The sequence below is a fragment of the Zootoca vivipara genome, chromosome 12, assembly GCF_965207765.1.
Source record: "Zootoca vivipara chromosome 12, rZooViv2.hap1.1, whole genome shotgun sequence".
NCBI lineage: Eukaryota > Metazoa > Chordata > Lepidosauria > Squamata > Lacertidae > Zootoca > Zootoca vivipara.
Genome location: NC_142595.1, coordinates 26,431,323 through 26,459,263, shown reverse-complemented (window position 1 = coordinate 26,459,263; position 27,941 = coordinate 26,431,323). Strand labels below are relative to the sequence as shown.

The 27,941-nt window shown below is 45.0% G+C and overlaps 1 protein-coding gene across 7 annotated transcripts in view; it reads right to left on the bottom strand.

The window, feature by feature from the left end:
- KANSL1 (KAT8 regulatory NSL complex subunit 1) overlaps positions 1-22,290 on the bottom strand; it is a 144,434-nt gene extending 122,144 nt beyond the window's left edge. For 3 of the 7 annotated variants that reach the window (XM_035135742.3, XM_088655565.1, XM_088655567.1), the window contains exon 1: positions 22,176-22,290. The gene's annotated coding sequence lies outside the window, so the exon portion shown is untranslated. Of the gene's footprint in view, positions 1-6,030; positions 6,794-22,175 lie in introns of those variants that run through there. The other 4 variants (XM_035135741.3, XM_088655564.1, XM_088655566.1 and 1 more) reach the window with 2 other exon arrangements.
- Positions 22,291-27,941: the final 5,651 nt, after the last annotated feature.

Genomic DNA, 27,941 nt, shown 5'->3' with positions numbered 1-27,941 from the left:
ATTCTCTCTCAAGCGAGGCCTACACAATTCCTTCCTTATCGGTGCTCAGGAGGCAAGTGAAGATGTCTCCTTTATGTGACATTTGGACTGTGAGCTGAATTTTATCTCTGCATTTTGCTGTTGGAGGACATTTTATTTTATATGTTTGATTTTGACTGAATGGCACACCACCTTTGAGCAGATGGAAAGGCAGGTGATACGTTTAAAAACAAAGCATATATTGTATTTACAAGCCAATTCTCCCAAACAAGGTAACATACAAGTAATTACAGATTCCCACTCAGCCAGCAACCTCGCCATGTCTAACCTGCCTCTCAACAGTTGTGGGGATAAAATGAAGAGATGGATGGAGAAAGAGGAGAACCATATACCCTATGGGTAGGCAACCTAAGGCCCGGGGGCCGAATGCGGCCCAATTGCCTTCTCAATCCAGCCCACGGAGTGTGCTTTTTACATGAGTAGAATGTGTTTTTACATGAGTAGAATGTGTGGTTTTATCTAAAATGCATATCTGGGTTATTTGTGGGGCATAGGAATTCGTTCATTTCCCCCCCCAAAAAAAAAATATAGTCCGGCCCCCCACAAGGTCTGAGGGACATTGGACCGGCCCCCTGCTGAAAAAGTTTGCTGACCCCCTGATATACACAGTATGTAATTGTTAATTAATAAATTAGGCAAAGCCCTCATAGTCTTCTATATTTTTCAACTGAACCACAGAATAACAAACCAGGAGGGAGTCATGTAGGCTATCTTAAGGCCATGTTCAATCCAGGGCTAGAGCACCCTCTGGCTAATTCGGTAATGGCGAACCTTTGACACGCGTGTCAGACGTGACACGCAGAGCCCTCACTGCTGACACGCGCCCCTTCAGCCCATTCACGCTGTTGTTGTTTTTGTTTTCCCCATTTGTTCTCCCACTCCTCCTACAGCTTGTCTCTGCTGTTAAAACCGGATCCTTTTTTGTTGTTGCTGCTGCTGCTGGTAGCCAGAGATTGGTTTTTTAACCCTTTCTGTGCTGTTTTTTCTGGCGCTTTGGCAGACTATGATTGGGTGTAACAGCGTTCATTTTTTAACCCGTTCTGTGCTGGGGGTTTTTGCGCTTTGGCAGACTATGTTGGGGCTGCGTGTTAGTTCCAGCGAAGGTATAATTCATCATTTATTTCTTTTCTCTTTCCCCCCCAAAAAGCGCAGCAGCTTTGGGGCATCCCCCCCCCCAAAGCAAAACTTTGGTCAGCAGCTCTCCCCAAAAAGCTCAACAACTCTGGGCACTTTGTGATAAATAAGGGGTTTTTGGTTTGGTTAAATAATTAGTTTTTGGTTTATTAAATACAGTTATATATTACAATTACACATTTTTGTTATTTAAACTATAAATATCACGAAATTATGGTTTTTTTCTCGAAGTGACACACCACCCGAGTTATGCTCAGTTTTTTGGTGAATTTTGACACACCAAGCTCAAAAGGTTGCCCATCACTCGGCTAATTAGTTCCATTGTCAAACTGCTCTTGCCATTGAAGTTTCTCCGATATTCAACCAAAAGCTGCCCTTCTGTACCATGACTTTACCCTCTACATGACAGCCCCTGAAGCAGCACTGAGCAGAAAGCAGCAGGGCCTCCACCCTCTGACTCACTCCTACGACAGAGACACCAGACACACAGGCAAAGGGCTCTTGAACCCTTTCCTCTGTTGCCATTCATGCTGGGGAGGCTTGGCAGAGCTCCACACTTCCTTTGGTTGCTTCACTATCATGTGACTGTGGCCGAGGTATGTAACGAAAAGAAGACTCTCTGTACCAAAGCTTTAGTTTCTGTACACACCAGAGAGGAGGGAGTTAAGGAGCCCTTTTTCCTTATCGTAGCTTGGGAGAAAGTGAACAAGGGGTCGATAGTAAGGAAGGTCATTGCAACACCAGGTTATGCTTTGGGGGCTGGGCTGGGCTGGGCTGCTAGCTGCCTGACCCTACCATAAAATAGGAGTGAAGAACTTTTAATACATGCATGTTTCTCTTGACGGTTGTCATTAATTGGTTTATTACCCAGGTGTTGCAAAGGCCTTTCAAATGAGATTAAAAACAAGTTGTGAGCAGCAACCTGCATGTGCTATTAAGTCGACAGAATTTAACATCTATTCACCATTAGAATTCATTACTGTATATATTTCTTTTTAAACAACCTTTTAAATTTGTATTATACAGTCATACCTCATGATACGTCCGCTTCATGTTGAGTCTTTTCAGGTTACGGACACACCGAACCCAGAAGTCCCAGAACGGGTTACTTCCAGGTTCAGCGGGTCCATAACCTGCGTGTATGCGCAGAAGCGCCGCACTGCGTCACGTGTGTGTGCAGATGCGGCGCTTCATGTTGCAAACGAGCCGCCAGAACAGATCCCGTTCGCAACATGAGGTACCACTGTATATTGGGCACCCAAGCCTTAACTCTTAAGCAGGCATCACATTGTTAACTAATTCTAGTTGGGAAGCCATCTGCTGAGGCAAAAATGAACCCTCTGGCACTTCCAACACGAATTTATTACTGCTTCAGCTTTTATGGCCAAATCCCACTTTATGTATTTGGCAAAGTAGGCCCTCACCTATGAAAGCTTATGATACAAGAGTACAATTCTGTATAAAGAATTAAGTTCTAATAAAAGTTCAATGAACTTATTCCCAGGTAAGTGTTATGTTTTAAGTTCCAGAAGACTTACGCGGACTATAGTGGAGACACCTAACAGAAGTATAGTTTCTCCAAAATAATTTCTTACAAGTCCATGAAAGCAGTAACAGAAATTTAAAAATCCAAATAATTCAATTTGCCTATAGAAACACCCTCAGCAACAGCCCTGTGTAGGTAAAAGATTGCTTGTTCAGGGGGGAAATGACACTATCCATGAAACGAATGAATACATGCAATCTTAAGTACAGTTTTAATAAATAAGGATCCCCTTGCACCCCGAGAACAAGCACTCAATCCTGTTTATCTGCCAGCACATTGCCTTCCAGGACTCCTATGGGCTGAGGTCAACTTCTAATGGAAACAAAAAACTTCACATTTCCTCTGATTTCACGCTCTTAATTTATGTAATGCCACTGTCCTACAACCAACACTATTGTGACATTATGAAATGTAAATACGAGACATTTTAAACCATATATCACACACCATAATAAATACACAAATATAATCCAGCCCAAGCTGTCACCCTTATTTCACTTTTCCATGCCTTCATTACCAAATATTCACTATATATTCCCCCATATTGTAGGCAAGAACCCAGAGGTGTTTATTGTATCAAGCTTACTTGGTTGACAGAATTTCTCCTGCTATGCTAGATTCTAGCAGAAGTTTAAGTTAAACAGTTTCCAATGACACCTAAACACAATTTTATTAAATTTCTGACTACAGCAACCACTCACAAGTTCCTTTTTGACGACAGCCACTAACTCCAATTGCTGTGCAGCACAAGTCTACACATATTTACTCAGAAGTTGCACTCTGGTAAGTGGGACTTACTTCCTAGTAACTGCTTTCAGGATCACAGCCTTAATGTCTAATCTGTTGATACAGGGGTGTTACAGTATTTTTCCAACAAAGAGCAGTTCTTTTTAAAAGTCATATATTTACCTTACCCCACACAGAGAGAGAAAATTCTGTGTAGATCAGTAAGCCACGAGGATCGACTTCTATAATTTTAGTGAGCCTGTTGCAACCAGAAGTACTCTCCTTCACTTTCACGTTTTAACTTCTAAGGGAGAGCTTTTTACCTAAGCCTTATTTTTAGAATTACGTATCATAAACACAGAGCAAGCATCACATGACATGACGCAACAGCTTGAGAGAAAAAGGCCCAAATTGTTGTCAATTTAACATTCACAACCATAAAAAATAGGAACTGTTATTTCAATTAATTTCATGTGATAAAAAATAAAATTCTGTAGCACTGAACAAGTTTATTATCAAAGTACAGTTACAGTACAGATAACCCCTACCCCCCCAAAAAAAAACATATGGGTAACCTTGTTTTTAACTGACTTATCTCACTTTAAGACGATTCTGCAGCAGACCAGTCAACCAACAGCATTATTATTTACAAAGCATGCTTTAATTTGACATCTTTAAGCAAAAAAGTTTAGTGAACTGAAATTGTTTACAGTTTAAGGGGTGGTGGAAACATTCCCGCCAATTCTAAATCATTAGTGATAAAAGGCAGACAAGCAACATAAAATGTCAACTGGCTTACTAGGACAAAGCCAAGTTTGTAAATGAAACAGCCACTGTGCAGTTCAAACAAATGGGGGAAGGGGGAGGTATGTTCACATACACTAAGCTGTTACAAGCAAGTTTCAGAGTAAGTGGCTTCTGGTGACAGAAGCCACGTTTACTGGCATAACTATCATACTACTTACTACACGTGACCCAACTCTACACCTCATCCAATAACTACAGGCCCTATTAAAATAAAGAGGCAAATCCCACGGGTTAAAGATTATGCAAAAGAAGTGTTATGCAATTTGTGCCTGGTTTCTCCAAATAGTATACAGTACAAGAGTTTGTTTGACTGGAGTGTCCCACCACCACTAACATGAAAGTCGGTTTAGAAAGGAACCGACCAAAAAGAGAGAGAGAATAGGGGGAGGGGGAAACAAATTCATTGTTGTTGACCGTAGTAACAAAGCTACCCATACAACAGCAAGCAGTCACCACAACGCGCACACAAAAAAATGACTGCCAACCAGCCACGTGACGGCGAGATCTCCAACACAGGCGCGCGCACACACACATACACAGGCGCACACGCGCAAGATGTTTGAGAATGGAAACGGGATGGGTTTAGAAGGGTGTGATGGAACTTCGGGCGCGCCGGCGTTCGAATGCTGGTGAGAAGTAGCAAACTGGAAGGCGTGCATGTTTTATGAATAGGGGGAGGGGGGTAGAGGAGGAGAGACACACTAAACACAAAGAGAAAGAAACTCTAGTTGGGAAGCTCTCTTTTCTTTGCTAAAGAAGGGGGAAGCCTTCAATTTAAAGTGGCGCCATCAGAAACCAGCCTCTCTTCTTCCCCCTCCCCCTCGCTCATGCAATGGAGCCGCAATACTTCGTCTAAGCGCGCACACGCACATACAAACACCAGTCTCAAAAGAGTCGAGCTAGGTTTTTTGTTTAAAGCCACTTAAGCGGGGGAGGGGGCAGAGAGACGCGATTATGGTGGGCATTAAGACAGCGCTTTGACTGTGCAAAGTGCTTTACTCTATTGTAAAGGGAGCACTGCGGGAGTGGTCGTCTCTATTCCCAAACAAAGTCAACCTTTTTGTCCTTTTTCTCGCTTCTCCCCCCCTCCTCTACCCCCCAACCGTAAAGAGACCGGCGAGAGTGCTCGTACTCTTACCACCCTCCTTTTCCCACACTCAACTATGATCGATTTTAAGGATTGAACATTCTTTTGCAACCTGATAAAGCGCGATTACACCAAACTGCATGGCTTTTCAAAGCACCGCGGGGGGGCTTGAGAAGGGGAGCTGCATTGTAGGTGCAGGACACCGCAAACGCCTCGGACTGTTGCGAACCCGTAACACAACAACAACAACAACCAACGACGGCGACGAAAAAGTAGCAGAGCAAATAATAATAATATTCGTCATGGAGACCTGGGAGCCTGGCTGCGCCTGGCACCGGGGGCTGGAGAAGGAGGCAAGCGGGCAGGGAAGTTTATTATCATCGCTGTTGTGCTTAAAGGAAGGGGGGCGGGAGGACAGGAATAAACCTAATTAAATAGAGGGTACATCTTAGGACCAGAAATCAAAATCAACGGGGTAGGAAACCTAGGGCAAAGGTGTTGGAGGGGGAGAAGGGGGGGTAAAAAATAAGTTGTTTTCTGGCCGCCGAGGGCGCTTCCGAGGGCGCAGCCAGTCAGCCGCGCTAACAAAGGCAGGGAGAGAAGGGCCGAGCAAGGGCAACGGAGAAAGCCAAGCCAAGCCAGCAATGGAGCAAGGCGGGCGAAAGCAAAGCAAGCAGGCGGCGGCACCTACCACGTGATGGAGCCGAGAGCAGAGTCCGGGCAGATCCGGCCCGGTGCAAAAAAAATAAAAAAAATAAAAAAGGGCGCAGTTTGCAAACAAGGCGAGTGAAGCGGAGTTCTCTTCACTGCCGCCGCCTCTGCTTCTCCCACCGCCGTAGTCGTCTTCGTCGCCGCTGCTTTTCTCTCTCTCTCTCGCCCGCTCCCCCTTTTTCCCCCCCTTCCTCCCAGCCCCGGCTCCCCTTTCCCTGCCCGCCTGCTCCCTGCTCTCCTGCAGGCAAGGAGGGCGGGCGGGCGGGCAGGAAAAGGGCTGGGGAAGGAAGGGATTTGGGGAGGGGGGGAGAAGGTTGTCTCCTCTTTTGCAACCACCCCCACACCCCACACCCTGGAGGAGAAGGAGGAGGAAGAAGAGGCGGCGGCGGGGGAGAAAGAAGGTGCTCCTCTTTCCTCCCCCCAGTGGCGGCGGCGACTGCTGTTGCGGTGCCTCCGCCTCCTCCTCCTACTGCAAAGGAGGGTCTCTCGCTCGCTCGCTCGCTCTTCTTCAAAGTGGGGCACAGGGTGCAATAATCTCCGCGGTGCTGCCTTCTCCCCGTCTTCGCCCCCTTTTATCCTGTGCCTTCGCGCCCTACCCTCCGCCCGGGCAGGGCAGCCGCAGCGGGCGCGGAGGTGGCGCTGCCGCCGCTGTTTTTCTGCTGCTAAATTCTGTTCGGGGAAAAAAATGGCGGCCGGGCTCCTTCTCTGCCCTCCTCCTCCTCCCTTTAATCGGAGAATGCACCGGGCAGGCAAGGCAGCGCGAGGGGGGGAGGAGGAGGAGGGAAAGCGAAAAGAGGGGGGAGGAGGGGAGGGAAGAGAGAGAAAAAAAGAAAGAGCGAGAGAAAGGGAGGCGCGAGCGCCACCGCCGGTTTCCCAAGCGCACTGCGGGCAAGCTCGCAGCCTCTGCAGCTAAAAAAAAAGGTCTCTTTTTTGCGCGCGCGAACAAGCGAGCAGACGCGATTTAGAAAGGCGCGCGCGCGCCTCCCCCGCCCTCTCCACACACAAGCAAGCGAGCAGATGAATGGGAGGGCGGCGCGCGACCCACGGAGAGGGCAGGCAACGGCACGCTCGGAACAAGCTGAGGAGTTAGAAGGGCACGAAAACAGCATTTTGAATATCTCGGGGGTTGGCGAGGTTGAAAGCCAGCCCTGCTGTTTGGCAGTGTGTGGCAGCAGCAGCTGGTTCTGAACTTTCAGGAGAGGCAGGAGAATTGTGGTTAAATATTTTTATATCATATTTACTGCTCAGTTGGAGGAGAGGCACTTGTGGGATTTTTCTACCTCAGGTGCCAAAGCAGCAGTCTTGGGTACTATACAATCCTCTGTTTGTGTGGGGAAAGGGGAACTATTTGCAGCTCCGCCTCAGGCAACAAAATGTATTGGACTGGCCTAGCAAATGTCTTAAATTTTGACCCTTATAAACCCCTAAAGGCATGGAGCTCAAGTGTACCTTTGTATGTGCAGTGCCCAAAAGGTGAACAGCACATATTCAGAACTGTCCCCCCTTAATAAGAATTTGAATCAAGGCCTCCAAAACTGTGCCTAATATTTAACTGCTCAAACACCTTCACTTTCTCGCCACAATAGGCTACCACTGTAATAGATAATTTACTTTCCTGCAGGTTATCCTACCACCTCGGTGTTTGCTTTCACTCTGATCGGTTTTACGCTGCACTCTGAAACACCGTACTTTTAAAGCCAGATCCGCAGAAATAGAAGCAACACTGAGGCTTCTTTCAGCCCAGTTCTCTGTGAGGTAAAATTACTTGGCGTTGATAATTATAAAGCATTTGCACTAAATATGTTTGCCTGCAAAAGCAGCATCACAATGCAAGTGCAACACAACACTAGGTTTTCTAATGCAACATTAGTGAGGCTCTGGTATCCCCAAAGCCAGGCATCCCCAAACTTCGGCCCTACAGATGTTTTGGACTACAGTTCCCATCTTCCCTGACCACTGGTCCTGTTAGCTAGGGATCATGGGAGTTGTAGGCCAAAACATCTGGAGGGCCGCAGTTTGGGGATGTCTGCCCAAAGCACTTAAAATAGAGTTGGGTCCAATACAAACTTTGTAAGAGAATTGCAAAGCTGCTAGATTGAAGCTGCTCAACAGAAAACACTGCAAGCTAACAGAATAACCACAGTCAAGACAAGCCATATAAAATTATTGCATTACTTTCAGATATACATAAAGATTATTGATCTACTGTCCTCTAATGGATTACCGTGACTATGCAGGTGGCTGCTGCTTTGCTCCAAGCCAAATCTTGCCTTCACATCAAAGTGTTTTTTTGCAGCAAAACTAACCATGACCCCTGGTTTGGACTAAGCAAAAAAGTTACGGTTTGTTCCTCCCACTCATGCTAGAGGAGGAGCAGAGCAAGAGTACTCACTGTGCCCATGGTAAACTATTAACTATGGTTTAGCATGGTGTGCAAACTTGGCCATAGGCAAAGAGTCTAAGAAATAATCCCATTGCTCACCTTTGGGATGAGAGCAAACATCAGTTTAAATGTATGATTATGAAAATTTCTTCACACGCCCCAATATTTGAATAATTTCCTCCTCCTATCATTTTATTTAACTCTCCTCCCCCAACAACCCTAATAACCCCTTCAGTCCTAATGACCTTGTTCATTGGATGGGAACTATTTGCAGGAAAAATACATTTTTAACTTATTTAAAATAATAAGTTTGTAGAGTCTTCCCCTCACCAAGATTTACCCTCTGATCTGCCAGGTGCCATCCCTTGAGTTCCCACACTTCACCTTGTCCATCTCAGCACCTGAACCTTAGGAGACATGACAAGCCTAGAGGAAGCAGCTTCCTTTAAGGAAACTTATGGCTCCTTCTGACATCACCCAAGCAGCATGGAAGTCACTGCAGTTTATGTCATTCATGTGCTACGCTAGCACAGACGCTCCAGGTCATACGAGAGGGGTCCCTGGCATGACTACTTCCCACTCCCAAGGGACTGGCTGGCATGACCATCACCTGCTCCCCCAGCTTCCAATGTGAAGACCCTCATTCATTGCAGTTGCTCCTACGCTACTAAGATTGCATCCAAAGGGGTCCCTAGTGAGGTCACCAAGTAAGTCAAGGCAGGATATCCTATCTCACAGCACATACCCTATGCCAGGGGTTACCAAACTGTAAATGAAAGCAGCGATGAAAAGAGAGTGGCAGGAGAAAGTAATCAGCTACATAGACTTGGCCAAATTGACAAACTCGATAAGGGGTGGTTTGAACAAAAAATTTAAGGAAAATTGGGAAAAATTTGGAACATATATAAAGGAACTTGGGTTTAAGACAAATATCTTGTAAAGTTTCCAAGAGGAAGATAAGTAGAAGCAGCAAAAACGACTATAAATTTGAAGTCAGGAAGGAAGAGAAGGGGAAGTCGAAGTATATAAGAAGACAAGATTATAGGTGATTATGAAAAGGTATAAGAATACTGTAGAAGATAGATTAAACCATATTTATATGATGGATTATTTGTGTAATTACTTTGTTTTATCTTAGTTGGATGTATTGTTTTATTTTATATTATATTTCTTTTAATCAATAAAGATTATTTTAAAATTTAAAAAAAAGAAAAAAAGAAAAAAAGAAAATGCAATGAAAAACCACACAGCATCTAGCACAGCACGATACAATTGTTAAAACTGGGAGAAAAATCAGTGGGTGACCTGCCACAGTGTTTGAAACTCCCATTGTTCTAGGCGCATTTTGCGACAAGGAATTTCATTACAGCGAGCAGTTTCTGAGCTCTGCACACAGTACTGCGCCTAAAAATTCAGATCAAAACTGCAGAGTGGAAGGAAGGAGGGCCTTTTTCTGCCTCCCCACTTCCAGCTACTCTCTGAAGAAGAGACCCTTAAGAACATTAGGGCGGTGGGCAGGGGAAGGACCAGACCATGTGAAAAATGAACATAATATTTTAGCTGCAGTTCATTCATTTTCAGCTTTGTATTCTTCTTATTAAAAATGTGCACCTAAACATTCCGTTGTGGCCCATAAGCAAGGTTTAAGGTGCCATTAAGCTCCTAGACCAGGCATCCCCAAACTGCGGACCTCCAGATGTTTTGGCCTACAACTCCCATGATCCCTAGCTAACAGGACCAGTGGTCAGGGATGATGGGGATTGTAATCCAAAACATCTGGAGGACCGAAGTTTGGGGATGTCTGTCCTAGACCCTCAGCAGTTCTCAAGCAGCCCATGGCAACAACAAAAAAGTTTGGGGAAAACTGTCCAAAACCAAATGAGTTTACACCCTGCAGCACTATTCCTAGGGTCTTTTGATTGGTCACTGGGATAGCTCAGTCGGTAGAGCATGAGACTCTTAACCTCAGGGTTATGAGTTCGAGCCTCATGTTGGGCAACAGATTCCTGCAGGAGTTTGGACCAGATGACCTTTATGGTCCCTTCCAACTCTACAATTCTATGATTATGATTCTTACTACCCTGATGTGGGAGGGATCTGAGCAAGGCTAAATCCTGCTGTTTTGGCTGCACACACTAGAAGTGCACCCTCCCACATCAGCTGGTATCACCCAGCGACGTCAGCTGGCTGACAGGTGTTGTTTGGGGGAAATGGCCTCATGGACGACTAAACCATAGGTACGGTATGCAACCAGATGCGGCCCAATCGCCTTCTCAATCCAGCCCGCAGACGCTCCAGGAATCAGCATGTTTTTACATGAGTAGAATGTGTTCTTTTATTTAAAACACATCTCTGGGTTATTTGTGGCGCATAGGAATTCATTCATTATTTCCCCCCCCCAAAAAATATATAGTCCGCCCAACCACATGGTCTGAGGGACGGTGGACCGGCCCACGGCTGAAAAAGGTTGCTGACCCCTGGACTAAACTGATGGACCAAGACCGGCTCCCCACCCCCGCCCCCCACCCTGGGTTAGAGAGAATCCCCTCAGCTCAGAATACACAAGTTTAAATTAACCGAAAAGCTAATGACCCCCCCCCCAAAAAAACCCAGAATTACAAGCAGGAAAGAAGCAGGAAAAAGATGTTGGCTCGAACCTTTGATACTTGCACTAGCTGTTCAAATAGGCAGGTAGGTCATATCAGAGTAACAGGCAGGAGGTTTGGGTTAAGGTTAGGTTAAGTCAAAAGTCCTTTCTGCCCTTGGGCAGAAAATGCAGCATGAAGTCCAGGGAGCACAGCTGGCTAACTCCAAACTGAAGTCCTGGAACACAACACTTGGTTGCCTATTTATAGAAACATGCTTGCAAAACTGATGCAATGGGATGACGCTGCTTGGGGTAAAACAGGTAAACCTGTGGCTGCAACATACACCTCTGCCCATTTGGAAGGCAGGCAGGCGAGTTCTGGGTAAAAAGCAAAGCTCTGTGAAGGATCTACCATTTAACCTGTTGTATCCCTAATTCTCTGTGACAGCTGTCTTTCCCCCCTTTTGCGCAGTGAATTGTTTTTGTGAATTATTGTGACACCCTCTGAGATCATAGCTCCCTACATCTCTGCTAGCACACCTTTCAAAGATTCCACCCACCACCCAATGATCTCAACACCTGTCAAGCCATTCACAAGACTGGGGGGTGGGGGCCACAAGCTTCTTTCATTGCATCAAGAGTAGTTCCTGTCACTTCCCAAGCAATTTTACCTTTAGGAAGGGAGGGAGCAAAAGGGGCCTTTCCCCCTCATCTGCTATTATTCATAATAATAATTTATTATTTATACCCCGCCCATCTGGCCTGGTCTCCCCCGCCACTCTGGGCGGCTTCCAACACACATCAAAATACATTAAAATATCACAGACTAAAAACTTCCCTAAACAGGGCTGCCTTTAAGTATTTTCTAAATGTTAGGTATTGTTTATCTCTCTGACCTCTGATGGGAGGGCGTTCCACAGGGCGGGTGCCACTACTGAGAAGGCCCTCTGCCTGGTTCCCTGTAGCTTTGCTTCTCGCAGTGAGGGAACCACCAGAAGGCCCTTGGCGCTGGATCTCAGTGTCTGGGCAGAACAATGGGGGGGGGGGGACGCTCCTTCAGGTATACAGGACCGAGGCCGTTTAGGGCTTTAAAGGTCAGCACCAACACTTTGAATTGTGCTCAGAAACGTACTCTCAGGACCGGTGTTATGTGGTCCAGCGGCCGCTCCCAGTCACCAATCTGGCTGCTGCATTCTGGATTAATTGCAGTTTCCGGGTCACCTTAAAAGGTAGCCCCACTACCAATTGTTTTCTTATATAGTACAATTGATTTGCTATGCTTTATGTATTAATGCCTTTATTGGTCTGGAATTCACAACACCTCTCTGAAGTAGGCCAATGCTACTCCCAATTTACACTTGAAGAAATGAGGTTGAAAAACTTAATCCAATGACTCTTAAACAAATGCAGGCCTAAATGTAGGTTTTACAACTCTCCATTTACACCTCAGCAACTCTCTTTCATTTACGCAGAAGGAAAAAAGGGCTAAGATATTCCTCCTGGTACCCCAAAGAGTTTACTAGAGCATGCATGAGCAACACGAGAGGTATTTATTTTACATCTGGGTATCTGTAGCCACCTACATCCCTTGGTTAGACTACTACAGAGCATTGTACATGGGGCTACCTTTAAAGACCGCACCAAAACATTACAGCAGAGGGGATACTGACTGGGACCCGTTAGGTGCTGTGTATCTCACTGACTGGCAAATGATCTCTTTTCAAGCATGATTCAGTGATAACACAAGGAAAGAAAGACAAAGGCGAGTGCTAACAGCCTGGACATGCTTAAATATAAGGACCTGACTAGGAGGTGCTTCAGATGTGAGACAGGTGGTAACTGGGGAGCAGAGCTTTTTCTGGCATCCCTATTGTAGACCAGCTTCCCCAAGGAGACCTTCCTGTCACTCACTCGTGGTACCTTCTCAGTGCCAGATGAAGAGCTTGCTCATTTTCGCAGGTCTTTTAGATGTTTCAGTTTTTCACTTGCTGCCTTCACTGAAGGCAGCCCTGTATAGGGAAGTTTTTAAATGTTTTGTTATGTTTTTGTATATGCTGGAAGCTGCCCACAGTGGCTGGAGCAGCTCAGTAACATAGTGGGGTACATATAATAAAATTATTCTCATTTATTATTATTAAGATCCTTTGCTATGCTGCTGGTTGAAACCAGTTTTATTGCTACTGCTGTTTATACATCATTGGAGTCTTCAGACTTCAGGATAATGTGGCAGCAATAAATACTATAGCTCTAACATTTCTCCAGTGAAAATGGGGACATCCTATTCAATAACAATAACAACAACAACAATTTTTATTTATACCCCGCCCATCAGACATAATTAAACATTTTAAAACCTTCCCATTAAACACAATTTAACTGGTTCTGAGTAAACATGTATAGGATGGTGCTGCCAAAGCAGGCCTCTTGATTGAGGCTTAATTACCATTAAACCTCAATAACTTACATGAGGTTCCTGCAATCACAATTCAAAAATGTGCAGAACTGTGGTTTTTTTTGGGGGGGGGGGCAGTGAACTAGCAATGTATTCCTAACCTGTTCCGGAGCTTCCAGCAGCATAACTCCATAAGACACAGGGCTAGAAACCTGATAGATTTTATAGATCTCTTTGTAGTGCACAGTCCTGATTCTGAATTTAAACGGTTTAAGTTGTGAAAACACTGCAGGTTGTGCCCTCTGTTTCCTCCACACACCCCTTTGGATTTATTTATTTATTTATTTTGTTTAATACTACAGTATTCTGTTTGAACAAAGGCAGGTTTGTGAAGAAACCAAGATTCTGTTAGATAGGGAGGGGTCTGAGCAAAAAGCAAATATTCTGTTTAGATAAGGGACAGCCTATGAGCCGAGCATAGATATATAAGGTGTTTTGAAACAGGCTTCCTATTCTATAAAGGGCAATAAACACAAAGAGTTTTCTAATAAGCAATGTGCAAGGGAGGAGTGTGTGTAAAAGGAAGTGATTGGGGCGGGGGGGGAAGGGCAAGCAGAAGGTCTCCAAGCAGCCCTGTATTGGGAAGTTTTTAATGTTTGATGTTTTATTATGTTTTTATATGTGTTGGAAGCCGCCCAGAGTGGCTGGGGAAACCAGTATTATTATTATTACAGTAGTCATACCTCGGGTTGAGTACGCTGCGGGTTGCGTACTTTCAGTTTGCGTACTCGGCAGACCCAGAAGTGTTTACTTCTGGGTTCCATCACGCGCGCATGCGCAGAAGCGTTGTGTGCGCTTCGCGCATGCACAGAAGCACTCTACCGGCACTTTGCGCGTGCACTAAACCACCACTCAGGTTAAGTACTTTTCAGGGTGCGAATGGCACCCCAGAATGGATTGGGGTACCACTGTTTTATTATTATTATCAGGATCCCGAATCCTGGCGAGGTTCTCCATCCAAATCTATTGCCTGTTTCCCGCCCCATTGATGCTAGGACAGGGTGGGAATCTCCAAGTTGCAACATGAAAACCCTATTGCCTTCACTCTGAACTGTAACATGAAGTACTGAAAGTATTGTCCACCGTGTGATGTGTAGATATTTAAAGAAAATAAAAGTGTACATATTTAGGCACTGTGATCAGTTTTGCAGAGCTAGAGGCAGCAGAAGTAGGGGATCGCTCCCATCTCTGTCCACCTCTCCCTAGTGGCGTAGGAAGGGGGGGTGCGGTTTGCCCTGGGTGTCATCACTGGGGGGAGGGGGTGACAAAATGGCAAAAATATGTGTTTTTGAAAAAATTACTCCCGCACCCACTGCATGCCCCTTCCTACGCCACTGCAGGAACACTTCCCCCTCGAGTGATTCCAGAAACCAGAAGCCTTTCTGCCTCCAACTCTGCAGGCAGAGCACAGCCTTTATGGCAGGCATCCCCAAACTGTGGCCCTCCAGATGTTTTGGCCTACAACTCCCATGATCCCTAGCTAACAGGACCAGTGGTCGGGGAAGATGGGAATTGTAGTCCAAAACATCTGGAGGGCCGAAGTTTGGGGATGGCTGCTTTATGGCTAGTAGCCTTCGACAGCCCTCTCCTCCACGAATCTGCCTAATCCAGAGGCGTAGCTAGGTGAGGCGGGGGCACTGGGCGTCACACCGCGGGGGCCTGCAGCATGCCTGAGCCATGCTCCTCTCCTGGGGGGGGGGGCAGTGGGTGGACTGCCTGCAAGCTCCATGTTGCTTTTTCAAGCAGTGCGGGGATTGCATCTGCCCACCATTTCAGCCACCCTTACAGCTGAGGGGGAGGCTGCGGAGAGGCTCCACATAGCACGCCCTGCCTTGGCTCGCCCTGCCCCCATGGGCAGTTTGCCCCGCCCCCATGAGCGGCTCACTCCGCCCCCAACTGCAGGTCGTGCGCACCACCCTGGGCACCCAAATGGCTAGCTACGCTGCTGCCTCTCCCCAACGTGGTCTAACTGGTATCTGGGAGCTCCTGTATCCAAGGCTGACAGTGGAAGGGGCCATTTTAGAGGAAAGGAAGGTAAGGGAGGCATGATAAAAGGCTACACCGTCACAACCTCTATGCATGCAGAACAGGGCTACACAATGCAGCTTCACCTCCACCAAACTGCTTAAGAAAACTACAATTCAGGAGAAGCGGGGAGTAAAGATTATGTGAACCAGACACGTTAGTATAAATGTGGAATGCACCAGGTGTTGAGAAACAGTTAAATGGGTAAAGTTAACTTACTGGGTTAAAAGGCCAAAAGAATCAAGGGGGAGTCAATTATTCAGATACTATAAAAAATGATAAAAACTATAAATTTAGGGAATCTAAATGGGGGGGAATGGTGTCTTAAAAGTTGATGAATTTATTCATTGAGGTAGGTTATGGTATATTTAATGACGCCTGGACGAAATATTTAAAACTAATTACTAATGGAAAAGTTTAGATATTAATTTGAAATATTAAGAAATTTGTATTCAAAACTCATGTATATACTGACTGGCCCAATGATGTCCATACTGCAGTGAGGGATGAAAAAAATATCAAAATTTTGCTAGCACATGCTGATGTTTTTGTATTCCTGTGTTGGGGGGAAGCCTGCTGGAATATGTGGCAACTAAAGTATGACAACTAAAAAAAAGTATATTTTAAAAATATACACAATAGGTAGAAGATCATCTGTATTCACTATAGCAACACCTATCACCTTCTGGCTGCAAAGAGTCCTTCCTTGCAATACCTTATATAGGCCCAATAATAAAGAGGCAATCACCTTAAACCAATTTGAGTGTATATCATATGCTGGAGCCGATAGCAGCGACAAGCATGTTCCTGCTCTGCTCAACACCACACCACAGATTGCAGTGCTTCAGACAGCCACAAGGCGGCATAGCTGCCCCTTGAGCACCTCCCAATCCTTTGCCCTAATGCAAGTTAGCAGCTGCTCTGAGAGTGAAGGTGAGGAAGGGAAACAATCAGTCACCGCAAGGCCTGCTGGGAAATGTAGTTCACTATTTAGATCATGCAACTCCAGCAGTTTGCACAGGCTCTATCGCCGCCACCAGGGCAAACACGACAACTACTTTCACATGCATGTACGCAGTAGGGGATCCTAAAATGTCGTCTGGCTTAAATTTAATGGAGCTGTATTTTTAGTACAACTGTAGTCAGTGAACATTTTAAGCACTGCCCATTGAATCTACTCTCATGAGTATACAAGACAAAGAAAAAGACGATTAACTGAAGATTGTGGGTGGTTTTTTTTTAAAAAAAGAAATCTCATATACAGTTTTATATTAAAGAAACATATTTTTGAGTATTAGTAGTTCTCAAAAATACATGTTTAAAATTAAGCTGCAATTCTACTCCCATCGGGGGGAGGGGCTCTTGTACCTGAGAACCAGGATCCGAATTTCTAACCAAGAAAAATAAATACAGTATATAGAGCTTTAAATTGTGTGCACTGAATTGTGGAGTCACTGCTTCATATTCTCTGTGCTAGTTTTGTTCAACAGACGCACTGAGTATAACTTAATTGGATGCAACCAGAGGAGGCACATTGAAACTAATGACCCCAAGTTAGTAGTCTTCATTAATTTCAATGGGTCTACTCAGAGTATGATTAACACACTACAATCCATTCTCTCTCTCACCTCACTTCAGTACCATCCTTTGGGATTTTAGGTTTTGAAGCTGTGTGCATCTCTGCTCAACCCATCTCCCAAGTTTCCTCCAGACGAACTGGTTATTTAGCATTCATCTTGATTTGCTTGCACAGACTATGTCCTGTCTTTATTGAGCAATTGTTCTGATCTGTTTCCTGGACTGTTATATGAAAATGAGCATTTATTCTGCATTCATCATTTGTTCACCCTGAACTTTTCATTGCATTTCCCTGTCACCTTCGAAACAGCAAAAGGTCAGCTGTTGTTTTCATTAAAGTAGATCTGTTGTGCTAGGGCAACAGAGAGCTGTTATCCACTTTACCTGCACAAGCCTGAAGTTTCAGTACGGATTGAATCCCTCCCACAAAATAATGACAGCCAGGAGGAACCCTTATTGTCTTCCGCTTCTTCTTATGGGAGAGAACATAAACACTCCCATTTTCCAATTTCATCTCAACAAATGAATAGACTTCTCAGGACTCTCAGCAAGGGAGGAAGTAAAGTCTTGTCAACGTAACCTCTGCTATCAGAACCTTTCTATGTAAAATGTAATTATGGACATTTGTTCTAGTGATGGTATGCACACATGCCCCTCCTCAGAAGAGAAAACCCCAAGGCCGGGGCAGATCCAGATGCCATCCTATGAAGCATCCCTAGAAAATGATTTATTTTCACTATGGAACACTGGGATTTGGGGGCAGGGGAAGACAGCAGTTAGTTATAAAGTGTTTTTAGATATGCTGTAAGCCACCCAAAGTGGCTGGGGAAACTAAGCCAGATGGGTGGGGTATAAAATAATTATTATTTTATTTTATTTTTTAAAAAGGAAACATTCCATAATAAAGCAAAGCAGAAACAACACAGTTTGGAAAGGATGGAAGGGAGGGTGGATATGTCCTTTGAACTGAACTATAAAAGAACCGTTTGTGATTTCATTTTGTCTTTTGGGGCAAGATTTCTCTGCAGAGATAGGGTACAGGGTATAGTGGGCACCACACTACAAAGCTGGGGTGGTTTTAAGGCAGGGAGCCAGACCAGTGGTTTTATACACACACATTCAAGCTGTCTCAGAAGAGCTGTGGAATTTCATTGTGTGCCGATTAATAGGTGCAAAAGAGACATTTCTGTTATGTGAAAGACGTCATTTCCAAATGTGTAAAAGCAGGTGAACAAAGAACACCACAAGAAGATTGGATGAAACTGTACATCCACCTCCCTTCATGACCTCCAATCCCTTTACGGGGGACCATACAGGCACACTTAAAGCTGCATTTCTGTCTTTCATTGATGGGCACCAACAGCAGGAGACACACCTTAGGGGAGCTGGTGCATCTCTCAAGCAGTTACGTTTCCTCACCTTCCATGCTGTGAGGAAACTAGCTATGAAAACAAGGATGATGACCTCATGATATTCATAGGTCAGAAATGGCACCAGAAGCAAGATGGAGAACCATTGTCCGCCTTATGAAAAGAGACAGCATGACATAGCAAGGAGGTTGTTAAGCATACAGGAGCTCAATGACCCTTTTCAAACCTGAAAACAGAAACAGCCACTTCTGGTGAGGGTGAGAGGGATGCTTAACCCTTTCCCCACTCCAAATGGTGCTTGAGAGAGCCATAAAGCTTTCCAAGTGACGGTAGCCTTAAACCACTCACTATTTCTGTGTCTAGCTTACTTTATAGAATTGCTGCAAGACTAAAATGCTTTTCTGAACTCAGTGAAAAATGATCCACGAGTAAGACAACAGGCAATGTAAAAAAAACAAAACTACGGGAAGCTGATTTCAGGTTAAATACCAGAAGGAAACCTGCTAACCGTAACATCCACAGCCAGAAAACACCTTTATTAGCATGCATTAACTAACAAGTTGCTCAGTAATCAAACAACCTGGAAAGCTGCTGCTTGCCCTCTATCACTGTGCCATACAGAGCGTGCTCACGTACGGTTTATGTGTGTGGTACGGAAGCTGTACTTCTCAGGACAGAGCAGGGCTGTGTAGAATTATTAAAACAGCAGAGAGCATTATTGGCTGCTCACTCACCATCTTAGAACAAATTTACACCACCAGGTGCCATAGAAAAGCACTAGATATATCAAGAGATCCAACGCACCCTCGTCACAATTTCTTTCAGCTCCTGCCATCGGGACGGAGATATAGAACAATGCAGGCAAGAACGAGCCGTCTCAGGAACAGTTTCTTCTCTAGAGCAATTTTGGCCTTAAATGGAAAGCCTGGACTTTGAAGTCATCTTATTTTACTTGTTATTTTGTATTATATCTACTGTTTTTAATTAGGTTTTTGTAATTTTGGATTCAGGGACCCAGGTGGCGCTGTGGTTAAACCACTGAGCCTAGGGCTTGCTGATCAGAAGGTCGGCGGTTCGAATCCCTGTGACGGGGTGAGCTCCCGTTGCTCGGTCCCAGCTCCTGCCAACCTAGCAGTTCGAAAGCATGTCAAAGTGCAAGTAGATAAATAGGGACCGCTACAGCGGGAAGGTAAACAATGTTTCCGTGTGCTGCTCTGGTTCGCCAGAAGTGGCTTTGTCATGCTGGCCACATGACCTGGAAGCTGTATGCCGGCTCCCTCGGCCAATAATGCGAGATGAGCGCGCAACCCCAGAGTCGGTCACGACTGGACCTAATGGCCAGGGGTCCCTTTACCTAATTTTGGATTATGCGGAATGCTTTATCTGAGTGGATGTAGCAACCGAGTAATTTCGTTGTTCCCGCAAGGGGACAATGACAATAAAGATATCTTATATCTTATAATGCCAAGCCTAAGGATAGCCAACAGTCCCTTCCAGATGCAACTCCCATCATCCCTGACCATTGAACATGCTGACCAGGGCTGATGGGAGTTGGACTCCAACAACTGCTAGAGAGCATCACATTGGCTACCCCTACGTGCATTAGACATTCTTTATCCACAACTGCACACTCTCGTTATTCTATAATCGGAACTATGGTAGCAAACAGGTCAGAGGCAAATGCACTTCGGGTATGCATATCGACAGTGCTCAGTAAGATAATTCGGAAACTTTAAGTTCATTTTGCTGTAGTGCAAAAAAAAACAAAAAACAAAACAGAACAAAACAATAGTGGAGAAAGACATTTTGGAAAGTGCAGCGTACACTCCAGGTACCGTCTCTCTCAACAGCTCTGCTTACAAATGGCCCAGTGCTAACTTAGCAAAGTGGCAGCATGTGGAAGTGTGTTGTGCTACAGTGCCAGGCATCCCCAAACTTCGGCCCTCCAGATGTTTTGGACTACAATTCCCATCATCCCTGACCACTGGTCCTGTTAGCTAGGGATCATGGGAGTTGTAGGCCAAAACATCTGGAGGGCCACAGTTTGGGGATGCCTGTGCTACACATTCATGTCAGAAGTCAAATTATCTTGTTTCTTCCAACAGCGTACTGCCCAAGCACTTTTAACACCACCAGGTTATTTGTTTAAAGAGGAAAGACCCCTCTCAAGAGACACAGAAATAAACACTGGCTCAAACCAGGGCCAACCATGGTGTGAAATAGCAGGTGGCACTCCCATTCCCAAGTCAAGGTGCACAGTACTCAAAAGGGCAGCCAGGTTATTTTTTCAGAAAAGTCTCAAAAGCAACCTCCATGCACTTCCTGACAGTGAAAATTAGTTAACAAATACTAACAATTTCATGACGCCAAAAACCAGCTGCTTCCAGCAGCCACCTCACTCAGCACAACTCCAACAAAGACCACTTACCACTCTCTGAGTACTTACTGGTGCCATTTTATGAAATTCATGAAATAAATTTATTTATTTCTTTGTGGACCAGGGCTAAATCCATTTGAAATTAATTTTATTCCACCCAATGCACTTTCTTATTTGTGTTTTCATTGTCAACTATCTCCGCTGTTTGCATTTCGCTCGTTTCACATTTCTGCACAAAGAGAACATTCCAGTTCTTGCCTTCTACAGCCTGGCTTGGTAATATTTATTTAAAATAGACTGCAGGGAGAAGGGGGATATACCAGAGTTTGTGATTTCAAGCTACAAGTTTGCACCCAAAATGTCATTTCTGTAAAACACAGGTTTCTCCTTGCTATGTGTGTGTGTGTGAATGGCAGCAAAACTATTACAAGATCAAAAGTAGCCATTATCTCATGGTCTCATTGAGTGCAAGGCGAGAAAAGCATTTTGTGTGAACACAATGTTGTAGTGCACACAACTCAGAGGAAGGTACCACAAGTCTTAAAGTAGGAATACAGAAAATCAGCATTCTCTAACACCGCCTCCATACAATATGCAGTTCAATCAAAAAACACAAAAATAACAAGCTGCTTTTTATAAGAATGGACTCTCCAAATGGACAAAAACAATGTATAATTTGTTAGGAGAGTAAAACTTGGGCTTCCACCATGCAACTGGTTCCCTGATGCAGGGCTGAGGAATATGTGGAGGCCACCAGATGTTGTTGGGATTACAATTTCCATCATCCCTGGCTACTGGCAATGCTGCTTGGGGCTAATGAAAATTTGAGTCCAACAACACCTGGAAGTCACCAAGACTGCCCTAATGCAAGGGGTGGGCAGGCTATAGAGAAAGGCAATTTAATAATAATAATAATAATAATAATTAAAAAAAATAGTCTTTCTGCAATTTATGCAAGATATGGAAAGGTTCCAGAACAGAGACAACAGGAATGACCAGGTGAATAATCTTTCAGCTGGTGGTGTGCTTCTGACAAAAACAACAGTTTTCAACACTGACTTCTGCAACATGTTGGGTGAAAGAAAAGTGATCTAACCACCTAAACTGGATTAGAAAAGATTTCCCGGGCATTAACCAACATCAGTAAAGAATGAATCGTTTTATATTTTCCTGTTAAATAGTTGTTGTGTTGACTGGAAAAGACTTACAATCACTCTCCTCTAGCAGGAGATACCACTGCAAATGCATCTCACTTTGAGAACTGAATCCCAACAGATTTGGGGGCTGCGCCCAGATTCAAACTAACCTCTTCTGAATTCCCCCCTCCCACTATTGACAAACAGAAAATCTTACCTTATAGCACACTGTGGCAGAATCCATAGTGTCCAAGAGTGATGTGGAATCCCGTAATCAATGAGTTTCTTTAGCTCTGTAAGATCTCTCTTATTTTGAAAAACTGGCACCTGCAACAAAATGAATATAACTTAGTGGAAATAAATGGGACATATAAAGTATACATGACAAGACTGTATGCAGCATATGAGATAGTGGGAGGGGAAAGGAGGTCAAAATTGGAGAAGATGGGAAGAAACGGACACACACTATACAGTGGTACCTCGGTTTATGAACACAATTGGTTCCGGAAGTCTGTTTGTAAACTGAAGTGTTCATAAACTGAAGCGAACTTTCCCATTGAAAGTAATGGAAAGTAGATTAATCCATTCCAGACAAGTCCGCGGAGTACTAAACCTGAAGCGTACTTAACCCGAAGCATGGGTGTAATTGGTTCCGGAAGTCTGTTCATAAACTGAAGCGTTCATAAACTGAAGCGAACTTTCCCATTGAAAGTAATGGAAAGTGAATTAATCCGTTCCAGATGGGTCTGCGGCGTTCGTAAACCGAAAATTCGTAAACCGAGGTGTTCGTAAACTGAGGTTCCACTGTACTGCTAAAATTCTGATGGGGTTTTTCCAGAATATTTTCCCTAGTTTTGCAAACAATAATTCTGAAAGCAATTGTCCTTCCCCTCCTCCACTTGCTTGCTAGCCAACCAACCAGCAGTTGTGCTTTCCAGCAACCTTGGGGTGGGAAACCTGTGGCTCTCCAGATGTTGTTGGACTACTACAACTCCCATAAATCTTCACCCACTGGTCATACTGGTTGATGGCTGATGGGAGATGAAGTCCAACAACAGCTAGAGGCCACACGTTCCACTGCCCTGCAGGAACCTATCTGAAAGCTAATGCAGCAAACCAAGAATTTGTAGAATGTCGCTGAGGATTAGTTGGGAAGTCTGAAAGAATTGCTGTAAGATAAAATGTAGTTAGTAAAACCGAAAATGTGTGTGTGTGTGTGTGGAACCTATCTGAAAGCTGTGTGCAACCAGACTAGTTTAATGTAAATCTGATCCAAACTCCATCATCTGTTTGCAACCCCAAACTACAGCACACAGTTATATAATAGCTACACACAAAGCTATCTGCATCTCTGTCTTTTGCATCAAGTGGACAAGCAGGGAACTAGGATGCAATTGCCATTTGCCAATGGTCTGCTCTTTATGGAGAAATTTTTACTCACTACAAATGAGTGGAAAATTATACAAGTGATCTCATAAACAATGGTGGAATGCTGGTGTAACAGGGAGAATAAGCTTGTGTTAAGCATATAATGCTACAGTATTTCTGAAAATAAACATACATGTTTCGTTAATTAAGAAAAAGACAAGAGACGAAAACACTGTTGTAGAAATATGTAGCAGTAGCTGCAACCTTCACTTCTATAGTGCCTAGCCCATACACCGATCTTATTGGAGTAAGGCATAGCAGTTACTTATGCATTTCCAATTTTTATACACAATCCCCACCCAAAATACAACCTGGGTGGCAGATGTGTGCCAAAAAATACATTTACACGTAGAGTGAGTATGCTAGCTTGGAAGGAGGTGGGTTTGGAATCTGGTGTTTAAAATGCCATGTTGAATTAAAAGAAGAGTTAACATATACCACACTTAAAATAAGACTCCACATTCAGGCATTCAGGACACTTCCAAGCATTTGTCAACCAAGTCCCATGAAACTCACAACAGCTTATTGTTGCCCTATCTTGCTGCTGCTCCCCCGATTATTTGCACTACCAATAACATATTTATTAATGTGAAGTTTTAATTGCAAATAAAAAATAATCCCAACTGATATAGCTAACAATACATAGCTATGAATTTTTGAAGGACCTATTGCCACATAGACACAGCAGAAGCTTCCTCCATATAGCAAAATTTATAACTATAGTTTTATTTCCAGATTGTATCCAAAACTAGCCTTTCCGAGCAAACTACTATTTTTCTTTAAATGGTAAGAACCATGCACAACTGAAATTAACACTGCCCAGCTGAAAGCAATGTTTTTTAAAATCCGACTCTTCCACACTTCTGATGTGTCTTGAATTTGCTCCTGGATGTTTTTTGTTTTTGTAAAACATTTTTGCTGCAATATACAAATCAAATCAGCAACCTTTTACATTCAATAAAATTTAATTTTAAAAGTGAATGTCAAAGATCATCTACCCTTCTGACAAAAAGGGTTGCAGCTCGTTTGTGAAAATCTCATACTTGGGAAGACTGTGCTTTGTACTCCACTGAATTTGTTAAAATTCATAGCCCACCTTGCAATAAAAAGTGCCCAAGGCAACTAACAACAATAAAATCCACAATGGAAAATAAACCTTTGCTATTCAGCTAAGTGCCTATATCATTAAACATTTCCCAACATCCAGGACATATTTAAATGCTAAAGAAAACCCAGTGGCTTACTAAGATTATAGAATATTACAAAATCTTGGATTGGCAGCCTTAAGATTTATTTACAGTAAGTAAACATGCCTACAAAACTTTTGTTTCCTTTTATAAAGGAAGACAGTTCACCAGGGAAGTTGCAATAGATCAGCTGTAAAACACCAGTATCAGTCCACATTACTAGTACAGTATTCCATATTACAGGTATTTGCAGGTGATAGGAGGGAATTTCGCCACCCACCCAAAAGTCAAGTTTCCAGTTTCTTAGGCAGAGCAGATACAGCTCTAAGGTACGTACATGTAACATTTCAGAGAGGTTTTTAAAAAATCTGAAACAAAACCCTACTTTTGCAAGTTCTTCTGACTACTCAGAAACTACCAATCTTACAAGTTCTTCTTCACTCCCGCGTCTGTGAATGCTCTTGTGCTCAAAGGAAGTGTGCCTGTGTGTGTTCATTTTGTTTCCAGAAAAACAATGAGGAATCCAAAACATGTTAGCACCCAATTTAAAACGCTCAAGGGATTAATCACCTTAAAAATTCAGAGCAACTGGCTTCTCCTTGGGTGCTACAATGTTTCTTTCTATAAGGCACATCTGTTGCAATAGAAGGGGGTAAGGAGGCGGTATTCCCCTGACCCTTCCTCCAATAATGTCTGTGTGTCCTTTGGGTGATGGGGAGGAGGGCTAAATTAATTCCTTTAGTTACTTAGTCCAACTTTGTTTTACAGTGGAATTATGAATTTCACTGGAATTTAACTACCACAACTATCTTTAATGTTTAAGCTCCCCCCCCCCAAAAAATCCAATGCTTCTGTTTGCACAAACACAAAAATCTATCACTGCACATCACTGCAAATTTGAGGGAATGGTAAGAAGACATTTAAAGTTAAGTACATTGGAAGTTACCCTGGGCTGAGGTCCATAGGTTGAGATCAGACTTATGGTCCATCTGCCTCAGTATTAACTACTACATTGACTGGCAGTGGCTCTCCAAGGAAGAACCCTACCGGTACCTGGAGATGCCAGGGATCTCAGGTTCGAGACCTTCTGCATGCAAAGCAGATGCTCTAACCACTGAGCAACTGCCATTTCCCTATGCCACGTCCCCCTTACTTTTAAGATTTTAAAAAAAAATTATAGTACTTTTTTTGTCATGCTTCTCCTACTTCCACAATATCCTGGGAATGCTCTCCCACCCCCCCACTCCACCTAGGATCACAACCTTCAAGTAGCTCTTATTGCCAAATGGCAACAATACTAATTAAAAATCATTAAAGACATCTAGATTATTTCTTTCATTTTCTTTCGAAGGGGTTTCCAAGCTCCCTGGCAATCCGCACGAGCTCCAGCATTGCCGGTTAAGTTCCAGATGGAGAGGCATCAGGGTCCAACCCCACCAAGACGCTGCACTCTCTGGCCCCAAAGCCCCCAGACCTGTAAGAGGAAGGCTGCCCTTCCTCAGTGGCAAAGGAAAACCGGTGAAAATAAATAAATAAATAATAAATCTCGTGTTTTTCCAGGGCTGAAGGCCAGCGGGGCAAGACTCTGGGGCAGACCCTGATTCAAACCCAGCCTGGCCCAGGCCACAAGGAAACCGCCTCCTGGAACTGCTCAGATCCCGACAGGGGCCCAGCAGATAACAGGGAGGTCCCCTAGTCTGGCCTGCTTTGAGGAGCCAGTTGCCTACATAGGGTATACTGTATAGATATATACCCCGCTGTTACGTGGGGCAGAATGGACGGGCGGACACAGAGGCTGATCCTTCAGCTACTCCTCGCAACGCACTTCGAAAGTTGCTTACACCGCGCCTTATCCCACGGGCCAAATGCACTTCTGTGGGGTCCGAAGTGAGTGGCGGAGTTTGGGGGGGGGGGAGAGAGAAGTCGCACCATTACAGTATAACCATGCCCACCATTCCTCCTCTCCTCTCTCCCCCAACCCAACAAAACCCACATCCTCTCCTCCCCCCCCCCCATGGCCTGCCTCGGAGTAGTTGCAAGGGCTAGAGGGTTGCGCACTCCGCCTCTCGCTCCCCATTTTCTCTTCCTGCCCGCTCAAAGTTGCAGTCGCGGGGCTCCCACCAGCCACTTGGCCCTGCGCTCTGTGGACGGGGCGGAGTGTGCATGCCCGCGCGTGGATGCGAGAAGCACTCGCGCGGGGGACGGGACGGGAGGGAGGTGGGGGTCCCCCACCTCCCCCTAATCTCTCTCTCTCCCCCCCCTCTCCTCTCCTTCCTCAGCTACATTCCTCCTCCTGCTTCTCCACCCGGTAGCATGCATCTGCAACGTCACGCCCCCACCCCCCTCTGCCCCCCAACTTCCTCCCATCCCCGCCTGCTCACCTGCGCCCCCCACACCCGCTGTGCCCCCCCTTCACGCGCACCCCCTCTTGAAATTGGGGCTCCCCGGTGTTTTTCCTCGCACGGCCGTCGGAAGCTGCTCGCAGACCCCCCCAGCAACCTACCTGCACAGCTCAACCAGCCTTGAAGTGGAGGGGTGGGTGGGAAGTCTTCCGCCCTCCTCCGTTCTCATTGGCCACGGGGAGGACCTGGGCGGGCGTGGTTGGAGGAAGGAGCGTCAGTCAGGGGCGGAGGGGTGGGGCTGGAGGACGGGATTGATGCTGATACCTCGGGTTTTCTATCCCTCCCTTTGCTTGTGTTTCCCGGAGATGTTGGGAAGGGAAGGGGAGAGAGATGTAGAATTTTGGGGGGGGGGGCGCCTTCATCCTCTTCCTCCCCACATTTAACCACATCCCCCCCCACACACACTATACCACAGTTATTTGCATCTGCCCCCCAACTCTCCCTCTTGAGAGCAGCTGGAGGAGCCCACACTGAATGCAACAGTCCACACACAGGATGAATTCCAATAGGCGAAGCCTGTGCAACTATTCTGTCAGATAGGCGGGGGGGGGGGATGTCTCCTGGCAAGGAAGGAGATCGGAGGCAGGAAAGAGGGCGGCGTGTATTGCCTCTGAAGAAAACAAAATAATCATCATAATAATGTTCCTTAAGACTGTTATGGGTTCCCCTTGTTTGGGGCTTTGCAATTAAAGGCCTCCCGGAAACAAAACCTTTTTTAAAAAAAAAAAAGCTCCACTGGAGAAATGTTGCATATTCCGTCACTGCGCTCCAGCAGGGCCCAAAGGAAGGAAGTGGAGAGGAATGGGGTTTGGGGTGCGATTTGCAACTAAAGCTCGGGGGTCTTCGCCAACCTCTTAAGGAGAAGACATTGTGGGTGGGGGAGGCGAGCAGAAAGATTTATGATGGGTGTATGTCTCGCTGGCAAGGATCCTAGTTTTGGTTTGGCCTGCCTTGAGTGTGTCTCCA